Below are 14,510 nucleotides of genomic sequence, written 5' to 3' on the forward strand. Positions count from 1 at the left end.
AAACAAAAATAATTTTGATAGATCAGTATTGACCCCTCTGATCTATTGCAATTTAGTTTCACGCACACACACACACATGCGCGCGCGCGCGCAAGTTATATGACACAGACGTCGACATTTCATCCATCGCTGATGTCAACGTATGTCTAGATCAAAAACAATTTATTTGTATCTTGCAGTTTGATCACCGCATATAAAATCGCAAATGGAATCGTAACATGCAATTTTAATGTTCGATATTGTTCAAGCTGTAAATTTGATGATGTTTGAGAAAACCGGTTACCTTTTCAGTGCTTCTGTGGCCTGACTGTCAGAAGATGGTTAAATGATGGGTGATCCCCATTCCTTATGGTGCTGTGATAATCGTGATGTAGGAAATGATCCAGCACGGTGTTATTGCCCGGATCGAGTAACCATTAAAATAAAATATGAAATTAATGGATGGAATAACAAAGATCTGAGCAGAGATATTGAGCAGAACAACACAAACCGCCGTAAGTAACATTTAATAATTGAATCAATTACATTTTAAAAAATGAAACTCAACTTGACATTTGAATGACTGACTTTCTCTTAGGAATACAGTTACAAATTTATGTAAAATTCAGTAGCCGTTCTGTTATACCGAGTTAATAAATGTTATGACACAATCGAGCTACTAATTGCCAACATGTCAGCATCCCTGGTTGCTTCCGGTCTTTTTAAAAATCTCTGTTGATGATGTGCCAGCGTTTCCTTATTTCTTCTCTCTCTCTCTCTCTCTCTCTCTCTCTCTCTCTCTCTCTCTCTCTCTCTTGCCTCTTCTGGTCATCAACCGTCTTGGTTGTAGACTGCACTCTTTCACACTATGCAATATAGGTATGGAGTTTTTTCTTCTTCTTCAAATGAAAATATAGTACCCGACCTAAATACGTGCCGGGTTTTCCTTCTCCTGGAATCAACAATATTGCCTCTCTTTTACGTCTGATATTGTCTTATCTCAGTTCACCAGAACTAAGCTAATATATTCAGTTCGAAACCAGATACTGATTCACACAATTAACCATCATAAATTAATGTCTTCTTAACGGCAACTCGCATTCCACAGGAACATCACATAATTCGATCTCTTTGATAACAATTACACCCCGCCCAGGCTATAAATTACCAGCTGAACTGTTAGTTGACACGTTCCTAATGCTAAAACCATCGGTTCTCAGTTGGAAAGAACTACAATTTAATTACGCAATTAATTAATGGACTCCACGCTTTGTCCTAACTACGTTGTTTTGCTAATTAGCGATTCATTGACATGCATTTCCAGACATAGTAAAGTCAATTCTCAGCATACAGTTAATTTACTTCTCACAACTCGTTTCAGAAGAAATAGATGAAATTCCTACGATACATGATTTATATTACATACAAAACCATTATATCCGAACTCATTCATACCAACGAAATATTGTATGACATTCTTACAATATATGAATCATATAACATTCCAAACCACTAAAGCACGATCATTTCTGAACTCGTGAAAAAATTAAAGTATGAAATTAAAACGAATAAATTCAATCCATAACTATTGACTTATATCAACGAACGTATTGTACGCACTTGAGACAATACCTTTTTGCCTTCCCGAGCCCATGCTGGCCTATCACCAGAGAATTACCTCTGTCTCTTCTTTGGTTTTGGGTCTCTCACATTTCCAGACCCCATGTCCGTTGGATGATTTATTTAATGAGAAGAGTACATTTTCTGATCTCGGAGCCAGCTTCCTCTCTCGGCAGAAAAACTCAGACTGACTAACATCGCGAGGAAGATTACTTTAAAACCTTGAATTCCGGCTGGGAAACAAATCCCTTCGTTTAGCTTAGCCAATCAGGATTACTTTCTTTAACTTCAAAAATTGTAACATTCTCAACGAAGTCAGAATAATTCTCTCTATTCCGCCTTCATTAATAGCTATTCTGGAAAATATAAGTGTATGACACTTGTTTCACATATCTCAAGATTTCCAAAATGTTTGATCTGGTTTGTCTCAACCCTGTCATTCTCTACACTTAACCTTATATTGACATATATGTCGGACCGTTATTGAACGGACTATAATTAAAATTCAATTCTTGCCCCTAACAGAGCATATCCCATCCCTCGCAGCCAACAATTTATTGCGAGTCTCGCTCATATGAACATAATACACAAACAAAAAATCGAAACCAATGAACAAGAAAAGCATTTTAATATGTATTGTTCATAATTTTCAAACGAATACATCTTTCTAATGTGTGATAGTTTAGTGCAAGTCATAATTCACGAGGGGTTGGAATCAACTCACCATCGAGTGGATATATAACTTCCGGTTTATCCTCGAGCTCGAGGTTAGTCGCATCTGAGATGGTGACAGAGACCCCGGGTTTGTATTTTTTATATACATTCATTGATAGATCCTCTCTTTGGAGTATGTTACCTTCATAGGACCTGTGACGCAAAGTACGAAGCGGGGGTCGCCCTGCACTACAACAACGCCAAAAGGGGATCATTAGCGAAATCCTGGGACACCTGGAAATGCACGTATCAGACACAGCTGAATTCAGGGCCTTCTTTAAGGGCGTGTTTTAAGGCTACATCCTCAAAGACACCAGCATTGTGGTCGCCCAGCAATAGTGGAGGGCACTGGCTTAATTATGCGGTACTGAATAAACCTGGTCAACTTCACCGTCAGATTCGTCACGATGGGCCGCGGAATCAGCGCAGGTGTTCACCTTCAGTTGAACAGCCTACCACCATGACCCGCAGCATATAGAAGTTCTATGGCTTCTACCATGTGCAAAAGATCATCGTTCCAATGATGTAGCCGATGACCCAACAAATATGCTGGAAGGCGATTGACGTCGATATCAGCATAGAGCCCTACGCTCGCATATGCCGTTTGTGGTCAGCACTACCACCAAAACCGACTGGCAAAACAAGGTTTCCCCTTTGGCGGACACAGTATGAAGTACCTTTACTCCCCATCCTATGGCAGGGTCTACCAGGCCATTGCAGTCATGGATTTCCAGCTCCGTCAATACAAGATTACCCTTGACCAGCTCGTAGCTAATACGGGGCGGCAACAACGGTTGGGGGTCTTCATCGTGAGCTGCAGCCAGCATAGAGCGTCGGAATATACGCGTGGACCATCATCGGCGCGCTAACACAAAAAAGGACATCCATCATTGGGGTAGGTGTGGCCTTTGAAATGCAAAAGCATTTTATAGAGAATATGGCGGTCAAGATATCAACTTGTATGCTGTGCCACAATCCATCTGCAAGTATAAGTAGGTACTAGGTTAGGCCAGAAGCATGTTGTAGTACGTTTGCGGCATCCTTTATTTGATGCCCTCAGACATGGACATTAAAGTGGACACCTATAAGTGTACAAAAAAGCCGTCCTGATTGTCGACGAGGTTCTGCAGATTGATTATGGTTTTGCGAGTTATTCGGCAGCTTGAAGTTGTGCTTGTCAGTCTTGTTGGTGGCCTCGGCTTTCATGTCCGTGTTCCTTTGGATGTAGGGAGTTATCCAGTAGTTTTGGTCGAACCCTAGCACTATGTGGACCTTGACTACCTATTCAATAAGGCGTTGTTAGAGGTGCTTCCCGTAACGATCGACGTAACACTCTTTGGTCATTTGAAGTTGATGGCCTTGACAAAGCTCTTTGAGAATATTGAGATATCGCCGCGAAGTTCTCGCTCGATGTGCTTATCGATGTCTTTGAGTAGCTCCAGCTGAGTATCTGTGGTTTTGAACAAGAGTACCAGCTTATGCCGAGGGGTAGTAGTAATGGAGTAGGTCTTTTCTCTAGTGCTTAAGCGAGGTCTCGCGAATGTTTTCAAAGACGTTAGCAATGATGAGCGCACCATTGGCATGTAGAGGTCGTGATAGTCACTCATAGTGTTACAGCCAAAGGTTAACCATACCAGCTTGGCGCGGACATAGTCCTTGTCGGAGATGTGATACCGGCTCTGACGTTGTGACGCTTTGATTGGTGGAAGTTGAGATTTCAACATATCGTTGTATTCGCTCACGGTGGTGTGTCCCTCTCGGAATAGAACGTTTATTCGCTCAATCTTTGGCACATTGCTGTCGCTTTTATCGCTGCGTATGCTCATTGTGATATGACACGGTCGTATGTCACACTTGCAAACAGTCTCTAAATTGAAAAATGTCTATGAATGTAGCCATTTGTCGTCACTTGTAAAATGACAACCGGGAAATCAGTTTTCTGTCAGTGTGGGCAAAGTTTGATGAAAGTGGTGCGACCTTTAAATTCCATTTGTTGGTGAGTAGTAGAGATTCGCGGTGCCGGCTACTGCTAGCTTTGGTTATATGACTGCTAATAGCAGCTTGATGATTGCGTTTCTAAGCTGCGCCTAATCGCGGACTTCCCTAGCTTCGTTTTTGTTTTATGCGGTGCAGCTTGCTGCCATTTTGGCCGTCCTTGCAGTGGCTGCATATTTGCTGATCAACTATTGTATCGCTACTGCGTTTTTCAGCAACCAAGGTTCCGTATGCGTATTTGTGTCCAGATATTTATATTGAGCAATAATTGTTTATACATCTCTGCCTACAAAGCGCTGTCTAACCTATTGGCAGCAGACACGCGCACGTGTTTGTACCCAGGTGAGGCACGAATTGAAATGGTAGCATGTCATAATCCGGAATCTCTCTAATTAAATATTTCTCGCTTTTGTTTGTCACCAAATGTTGTTGGAGGCACGTTTCAAGAGGGCAAGAACGCACCGGAAGTCTCAGTTTGGACAAAAAATGCTGCCTTGATTTTTTGTTGTTTTTTTTTTGTTTATTTTTTATTGATGTGTATCGTGTACCCAAAATAAAAAATAAGGTACAGCATGAAAAAAGGTATTAGTCTTGTAGCTTGCCATGACCGAGGTGTGATATGCTGAACCAAACTTTCTGCTTCCACGCTACTGGTGGGCAAAGGAAGGGTCTTTTATTTCTTGTAATAAATTTTCATTCTCGTGTTTTGATTCATTTAGAGATCACATTAAATAAACGACTTTCTTGTTTTTGTTTGCGAAAGGTTTGGTTAAAATTACTGATCATTTCGACAAAATTTCACGATAAATGGAAATGAACTGTGCGAACAGTCGACATGCGAAATGGCGTTACGACACGTATGATTTAAATGTATGTCGTTCCACTGAGAGTTACATCCAAGTAACAGGGTTACACGGGTGCATGGTGAGCTGAAGAATAATAACTCGTGATAACCTGTAAATATGATCTGGCTATATATATATATATATATATATATATATATATATATATATATATATATATATATATATATATATATATATATATATATATATATATATATATATATATATATATATATATATATATATATATATATATATATATATATATATATAATGGACCTCACGTGTGTTCATGTGATGTAATTATTTAGGAAACGAGTTTAATAATAGTACGTGCCATTGCTACTTGTAGCCAGTGTTTTATCGTATTATTCAACAACCTTTACAAATTTCATGTTACATGACTACCTGTTTTGAGATTCGATATATCGCTTGATATCAAGGGTATTAAATCACTCTACAACGTATATATATGGTATTGCTATGTATCGCTTAATATTAATGACCTACATTAAATCACCATGACGTTGGTTTATGGCATTGCTCTTTGTTATGTTGTTTGGTTTAGTTTGGTGATTTACGGCACGTCGACACATGTTGGTTATTTAGTTCCAGGGCAATTGTCTGGAATAAAGTGCCAAGTCCAAAGACACAGCGGTAGCTGACACAGGCTGGTCTGATGATAGGTTTCGAACCCGCACCCTTTCGGTTGTGAGTCCGGCACGCTAATCACTGGGTTACCGAGGCTAGTAGTGTGGCAAATGATGTCTACGGCTTGACGTTATGAAATTAATACAAATGTCCCTTGTGTGATATATACCAGTTTTTTCATATAAAAAATTAATAATAAAATTACTTTCACATAAATAAATTGATATTAACAGGTAAAAATAAAAGGAAAAATAAAAGATACCAACGTATTGTTCCTAGGTTACTGGATACTCAAGAAGGAAGTCGCCGTCTAGTCTATTTCACAACGTATAGGCCTAAATGATTTTGTTCACGCACAATGGAGATTAAACTTGACCAACTTCCATGCATTTGGAGATTTCAGATGATACTTGCTGACTACTTTACCTGTGATAATAAATTTCAGTTTAAGGTTTGTTTTAGTGATTAAATGCAGTTTGGAAATGCGTGTAGTGGGTGTGGGGCTCTCTTTCGGCAAATTTAAATCAAGTATGTAAACATGGTCTGTGTATAACATTCATGCCAATCTCAGCTGTACGTGAGGGGAGCGGATTTGTATTAAAACAGAAACCTAAATATATATGTATGCATATATATTATTTACCTATGACGAGGTCTCTAGAAAAATATTTACTGTAAAACCTAAACTAGATTTAAAAGCTCAGAACATTGACCCCGAATACCGTGTGCCGATGAGTCATTTCCATTGTATTAGTAATCTGCACATGCACACGTCATTTGTGTATATTTCGGAAGTCATTTGTGTATATTTCGATTATACGAACAAGTGACTCATATCTGATAGCTTGAGCAGTCAACTGATCAATTTATATACAAAATGTTTTACGGTGAACTCAGGCATTTTACTCTCTCCTCTTCCGTCACACACACACACACACACACACACACACACAAACACAAACACACGTACACACATTTACGTACACACACACACACACGCGTACACACACACAACATGAATACCGATATAAATATGCACTCATTTCACGTGAATTAACAACTTTATTCTCCGCAGTAAAATAATCCTTTATCTGTGAATAAATTAGAAATTATTAATTTATGTTGGAAATAAAAACTTATCTAATCTTTCTTCGGTATACAAAGAATGATATGGCGACAGTGTCATTGGCGCAGCTAATGTTTTATTGGAGGGACATTGAAGTTAGTGCCCATAAAGAATTTTGGATTACCATTGCTGCATATATTATGAGCAATGAATGACTACAATTACAAAGTGTGGCCATCAGTGGATTGAAAATATCTTAACTTACTCATCGAGTATATAAATACGTGCATTTAGCCTGCCTGTCGTTCTCCACGTGTGACAACACAAATGAGTACTTTATATTATAAAATATGCAACGGGTTTATAAAATTGGTATGTATAAAATCAGATGTACTCCAACTGACAGCTGTCGCTTAGCTGAACTTTATTTTATCATTCAATATGTTAGATGGTAGGAGAACGACTGTTCGTTTTAACCTCTATAATATCTGTCCACGTCTGAGAGACAAGGTGAATACCTACTTTAAATACCCGTGGGTCATAAACAGAGACAGCTATCAGACGACATTTGACTTTTTATGGGATATGGCGCCATTTTTCAGCACACGATCAGCTAGCTATACGTGGAGGCTAATACATTTGGTGGTTAAAGACCCCGGGAAGAACTACACACCCATAGGAAGCTGCTGTCTAGCTTTTTCATACACCCACGTTGTTCGAGCCTAGACTCGAACTCACGCGTACAGAGGTCAGATGACAACGTGTAGCAAATTACCCGTCATGGAAGTGTTCCCATTTTGTTAAGACTGTAGTCCAGCGTTATATTTTTCTTGTTCTTGCTTTTGTTGTTTTGTTTTATTTTGTTTTTGGGTTGTTTTTCTTGTTTTAATTCTTAATTTGTTTATAACTAAACATTGCAGACAGGGTCAATAAGTATTATATTTTACAAACAGTAGAAAACAAAAATACCTGAGTTAACCCAATATGAAAGTAACACAAAAGATAATGAATCAAAATACGTATGTACATTACATGTCATATGTGTGGAAATAATATCAAACTTTTATATTTGAACATTTCATAGAATACTAAAATGAACGTTTAATATCAGACTTTATGAGAGGGGCCAGGTCTTAGAACTGCGCTTCAAAGAATCAATATCACCCGTTTCAAATTAACTAGCAAACACGTTTCCTCTAAAATAACAATGTCCTCCGCTGTGTAATAAATGCAATTAATTTATTCAGATATGCTATAATTGATTTCAAAAGGCATTCGGGTACATGCGAATTGCTGCACGTGTAAATATATTCATGCAACCAGCCCGATCCATTCGACTGTCGTCCATGTACACGTCATCAATACATCCTTTTCTACATTGACACAAATACGGAATACCCGACTAATGATTAAATGAACACTCGCTGTGTAATATCGAGGCGTAGCTAACTACAAAATCCCTTGACAAGACACGTGATTCAGAAGCATTGTAGTTTTAAATTACTGAAGCACGACTTATATCATGTCATTTAACCTCTTTAAATTCAATTGCCTAGATGCAAGGCCGGATTAGGGCGGTAAGAGGCACTTGAGCAATTTCATGAAATTTACCCACCCACCACTAAAATATCATATCACATTCGTTACTCATATCAAAACAGTCTTTTTCGCTTTACGGTCGTTCTCTTCAAATACATTTGCTTGCGAACAAGAAGGTTGCACTATATTTATCACATGCTATTGAGAAATAATGTAAGTTCGTTTATGCTAGTGGGCAAAATTGCTATAAATTTAGATTTTTTTAAAACAAACTTAAAAAAAATAAACATTTTCTGGTCGGAAGTAAAAATTTGTGGATTTACCACTGACAGAATGGTAAAGACATCGTACGTTTGTTATTTAAATCCCATTGCAGCTTAGTGAGAAATTAACGAAAGCTGGTTTGCTTATTGGTCTTTTCTAAACGACACTTTCAGCGCATTATTGTATTGGATATCATATGGGAACTAAGTAATTTGATTGGATATCATATGGGAATCAAGTGACCTGATTGGATATCATATGGGAACTAAGTGATTTGATTGGATATCTTATGGCAGCTACGTGCCTTTCCAAAAGACACACCGAGGCAGTCGACTTGGAAGGGTATCAAACACGCGACCCTTGGATTATGAATCTGAAGCTATTCCAACAAAAACTGGTGCTCCACGAATACATAGTGGATAATCAGTACTAAGCCAGATGTCACGTGGAAAGACTTGTCCGATCCAGACTAGGAATTGTGCGCCAAATAACAAGATCTAGAAAGTTTACACAAATAACATTTTAATGGTGAAAATGTTTGAAGAGTTAATCTAGCAGTACATTCTGTCGTGGTCAGCGTGAAACGTAACTGTTCAGTTTGAAGTATGCACTAAATTCAAAATAATTGCTTACTGCGAGGATCTGAATCTGCTCTGTTTGGGGCGTGAATTAAATTTTAACTAAAGTCAGCTCAATAACGGTCTGGCAGATATGTCTGTGTAAGGTCATATACCGGCGAACGATAGAGTTGAGACAAACAAGATTACACATTTTGGGCCATTTGAAACAGGTGTCATAACATATTTTCCAGAATAGTTACTAATAAAGGCGAACTAGATAGAAATATTCGGATTTGGATGGGACTGTTAAAATTTGTTGGCGGTTAGAGAAAGGAAATCTGATTAGCTAAGCTAAACGAGGGTGTGTGTTCTCACAAGAAATTCAAGGGTTTAGATTAATCTCCCTCTAGAAATTAGCCTGTCTAAGTTATAAGGATAGCAATAATTTTAAAACCAGGAAATAACATAATTTATTGTAAGATTGTCCAAGGAACGTGTGTCGGAAAGAAGACAGATTCAGATGCATAGGACAAGCTAGTTTCAGTAAAGCACAAGGTTAGTCTCAATTACATACAATATGTTCATTGATATAAGATTGTATTTATTTGTTGAATTTATTCGTTTAAAATTCATACTTATATTTTTCTTTGAATTCAGAAGTTAATCGTGTATACATGGTCTTGAATGTTATATGATTCATATATCGTAAGAATGTCATACAATAGTCATTCATATGAATAGGTTCGGACTTAGTGGTTTTGTATGTAATATAAACAATGTAACGTAGAAATTTCATGCATTGCTCTGATACGTATCGATGGAATTAATTATGTCTTAAATGATATGTATCAAATATGCTAAACATTGATTTTGCTATATCTATGTAAATATTTCGCTAAACAGCAAATTAACGTAGTTAGGACATGGAGTGGACTCCGTAAAGTAATTTGTGTTATTAAGTTGTGAATTCTTTTCAACCGAGGATCGATGGTGCTAGCATTAGGAAAGTGTGTCATTCGGCTCGTAATTTTTAGCCACAGCGGATGTGATGGTTTATCTAAGAGGTCTAATTATGTCATTGTACCAGTTAGAAATGCGAGGAGCATCTAGACAATACATTAATTTAAAGAAATAGAGTAGTGAGTGTGTACTAGGTTGCTAACTGATCATTGCTTAGTTCTCTTGAATTAAGATAGGCGATATCTGATGTAAATAGAGTGGGATTATCGTTTGATCCCAGGAGAATAAAAAACCTGACATATATTTAGGTTGTGTATTGCATTTTGTTTGAAGGAAAGTAGCTCCATACTTGTACTGCAAAGTGGAAAAGTGCACAGTCTACAACCAAGACGGTTGGTGACCAGAAGAGAGGCAAGAGGAAAAGAGAGATGGAAAAGAAATACGACAACGCCGACCTAACACCACCAGTGATTTGGAAAAGACCAAAATCAACCAGGTGATGCTGAATTCGATCACTCACACGATTATATAATGAAATTTGTTTTATCAGTATAACAGAACGGCTATTTGAATTTCGCATACATGTTTTAACTGTTTCTAGGAGAAAGTGAATCATTCTCATATCATGTTCAATTTCACCTTTTTATGTAATTGATCAAATTGTTATATTTTACATACGGAGCTTGTGCTGTTCTATTATATATCTCTGTTTACTCGATCCAGGTGATCACACCGTGGACGATCGTCTCCCAGATAACGATAACAAAACACCGTAAGGAGTGGGAGATCTCAGAGCATCATCCCACGTCTGACAAAGAGTTTACGATATGCACTGGCCTAAAAAAAGAAGAAAGACTGAATGTGTTGCTGCAGTGTGAAGTAATATGACATGCATGTAGACATGAGACTGTATTCGACAATTCCACGTTATCTTTAAAAACAAAACATTCCCCTAACTTGCCATGACAAGGTCGAATAGCTCAGGGATCGTCACGTGACAAATACATATAACATGATGGTACATCTGCGAGCACAGCCTTACAAAAATATATGCAACATAGTGGTACACCAGTAAGTATGGATATACGAAAATTACTGACAGATGGTTTCATAATTTCTCATTATTTGTCTTATTTAAGGCACAAGTAATGTTGTATCGTTAAGGAAGCAGAGAGAGAGAGAGAGAGAGAGAGAGAGAATAAAAACGGTATAACATCAGTGTCGTCTTATTCAGTGCATTCTTGCAGAATCGCCATCTTTTCTTAAAATTGTCCCATTTGCATTGAATGTATGAACGATGTTTCAGACACATAAATTATGCCATTTACATTGAATGTATGAGCGATGTTTCAGACAGATAAATTTCTCCACTTACATTGAATGTATGAGCGATGTTTCAGACAGATATATTATCCCATTTACATTGAATATACATGTGTTATGTTTCAGGCAAGTCAACCTGCTTACCTTTATAAACAGGATAATATTACGAGTTTTAGTGTCCAGTCGACAACCTGATGCAAAATACGAATACGTTTGAAACAGAATCTGATATTCCCTTGGACAAAATATTATATCCTTTTCTGAAGAACAATAAACAACATCTCTGATTCATAATGTGTTCTTTTAATCCAGTGTAACATTGAGTGGGTGGGTGGTATGGACTGTATGTAAACTTCTTACTTGAATGACGTAGTCTGATACGGAAGAGTGTAAAATTGCTTTCAATCAGACTACTACTTACTGCCAAACTGGCTTCCACCCCTAGCTCTGGAGTGGAGTATCATGTCATGCGAAGATACTTTCTTGAATATATTTCAATAACTTACATTTGTCTTGAAAGGCAGCATGCACTTTTAATATGTAACTTTGACCGAATTCTGATTTTAGTACACGTTGTATAATCCTCAATAGTTAGAGTGCAATAAAATATTATGTTAAAAACTATTAAAATTAACCCACGCACCTCCCCGTTTAATAAACAAAACCAATTATTAATGTAATGCCCTTCCTTAGCCATAATTGTACCGACAACTTCAGTTTATTACTTGTACCACTCTACCGTCTTTTCAAAGTATATTAACGCGCTAGTGTGTCGTAGTGCTCGGCATCTCAGTTACATAAACTTATTTATTGCTAGTTTCTGGTGATGTCTCCAGGCCTAAGGGATTATCGGATTATCGAAATGCTCAAATCTAGTTTGAATCTTTAATGTTAATTTTTTTTTTTTGCGTGGAAACAAGCATAGAGGTGGCACAGTGGTTAAGGTGAGGGTGTGGTTTGATGTCCACGACCGAATCAGTCCAAACAATATGTTGTCCGAGATACATTCGGAAAATTACAGCTCAGATTTAACTTGTCGAAGCATGAGACGAGGAGTAAGTGTAGCTCAAACAACCAAATTACAACGAACAATAATGTTAATGTTTTACAGCTGCAGCATTTGTCTTTGATCAGTAGACTGTGTAGAATTTATGTCCCTCGCTTTCAGCCTTGTGAAAACCCATACAAGTAACGTCATAAAGGAACCCAAAGATCTTCGATAACACTGCACAATAGTGTTCTCTCACTACGAATGGTGTTATGAAGATAAAGGAAAGTTCATACGTGTATAATATCATAATAAAAGTGTTGAAATACACTTGGCAGCTAACACTGTACCAACTGTTGTCTGTGATACTCTCGAAAAATAGCTACTCAGCGTAATTTGTTTCTACATTATATTCATATAGAGAATCACATCACATTTACCGATAACTGCCATCTTACCTCTGTTCACAAGGGTTCGAGTCTCGGCCTCGACCTATCTGGTTATGTGAGAAAGCTTGCCAGTAGCTTCCCGTGGGTCGGTGATTCTTACTTGGGGGTTTTCTTTGCGTATTCCTCCACCATTTTATGCTGGCCGCCATGTATAATCATGTGATGAAAAGTGGCGTTAAGCCCACAACAACAACAACCTATCAGGTAATCAATGATTTGGTCCGATAGGGACAGACGTGTTCGAAATCGAACCAAAAAATGCAGATGTGGGAAATTGCGGTCTCGTGTAAATTCCTGTATAAGGACGGTGACTTTGCCGAGAAGCATTGTGTCTTTTTTTTTCTCATCACATGGACGCTCAATGTGAAGACTTACAGGATTAAGAATTATTTCTGGAGAGTAAGTGGCATACAGAGCTAAAATTCCGCCAGGGGCGGAGTTCCGAGATGTCGCCCTCTTCCGCTTATTTTATTTAGCAATACCCTTGTTAGTTACTTGAAACCCTTAATCATTGACAAAGAAAAATGTGTTAACAACATTTTAATCGCCTATGTCACAGTGTCATTGTAAGTTTTTAATTCCGAATTTAGAAATTGTCAAAATTTTAATTCAAATCTATATATAATGAAGAGAAATATCTAATGTTGTATGACTTGTGTCGTTCATATCACAACGTAATTTTACTGGTTCTTAAAGCTGGAAAATCACGAATGACGTCATCAAAGTTAATTGTTTCAGCCGTCTCCCTTTCAATGGACGTCATTACCAAGTTGCTTAACCGTGCCTCGCTCATTGTGGATCTTAAATATGTCTTAATTAATTTGAGTTCTGAAAGGCTAATCTCGCAGCTAGCTATGCTTACACACGTTATTAAAAAGGGCATAGTGCAATGGTAAGGATTGAACGATATCCTACGTATCTCCATTTGACAGTCCATTGTAAAAGTTCCGAAGCTTCCCAGATTGTAGCTTCTTGCCTGTAATTTCCTCATAACTCTGAATCTGATAGCAAAGACTTTGGATTTCGTGCTACAGACGATCAACATCAACTTAGTCGTAATGAAGAGTAAGATTTGCACTTGCAATATGCATTTCGTCATCATTTGCAGGATTTATAACAAAGCAATCAAACCGGCATTGATAGAATCCTGATTTACATATATTTCTTCATTTGAATGCTGCTGTGTAACTTGCTGATATTGCAGTGAAGAAAAGTTTGCTGATGACGTCATTGACATGGCTGTGGCACCGTCAGCTGAGCCATCGTTTGGTAATGTTTCATTCCGACTTCATTCGCCTTCTTTTCCCTTGACATTGATAATATTGCTGACAAAATGCCATCATTGTTGTCAGCTAAATACTCAAGGTCCGGTGTTGATGATGTTGTTTGAACCTGAACAGCCCAAACAGAATCACACAGTTAAACAGCCAGCGCTGTCCGGCTGATTGTCAGCAGTTTTAACTGCAGGTGTAGTCGGAGCAAAACATCGACGAATAGCTGCAGCGAAACATGCCCATGTTTTTGCGATTATTTTATGCCCTTTCTATAATCTACCCC

General features: G+C 37.9%; 1 long non-coding RNA gene across 1 annotated transcript; it reads left to right on the forward strand.

Moving 5' to 3' along the window:
* The first annotated feature begins 8,711 nt into the window (after nt 1-8,711).
* Nucleotides 8,712-11,794, forward strand: LOC149799919 (uncharacterized). Its single transcript, XR_016420930.1, has 3 exons — nt 8,712-9,788; nt 10,527-10,689; nt 10,917-11,794. It is a non-coding gene; the product is annotated as an uncharacterized LOC149799919 (long non-coding RNA).
* The last annotated feature ends 2,716 nt before the right edge of the window (nt 11,795-14,510 follow it).

Source organism: Sinohyriopsis cumingii, chromosome 5 (genome assembly GCF_028554795.1).
Source record: "Sinohyriopsis cumingii isolate HCF-2022 chromosome 5, ASM2855479v2, whole genome shotgun sequence".
Lineage (NCBI taxonomy): Eukaryota > Metazoa > Mollusca > Bivalvia > Unionida > Unionidae > Sinohyriopsis > Sinohyriopsis cumingii.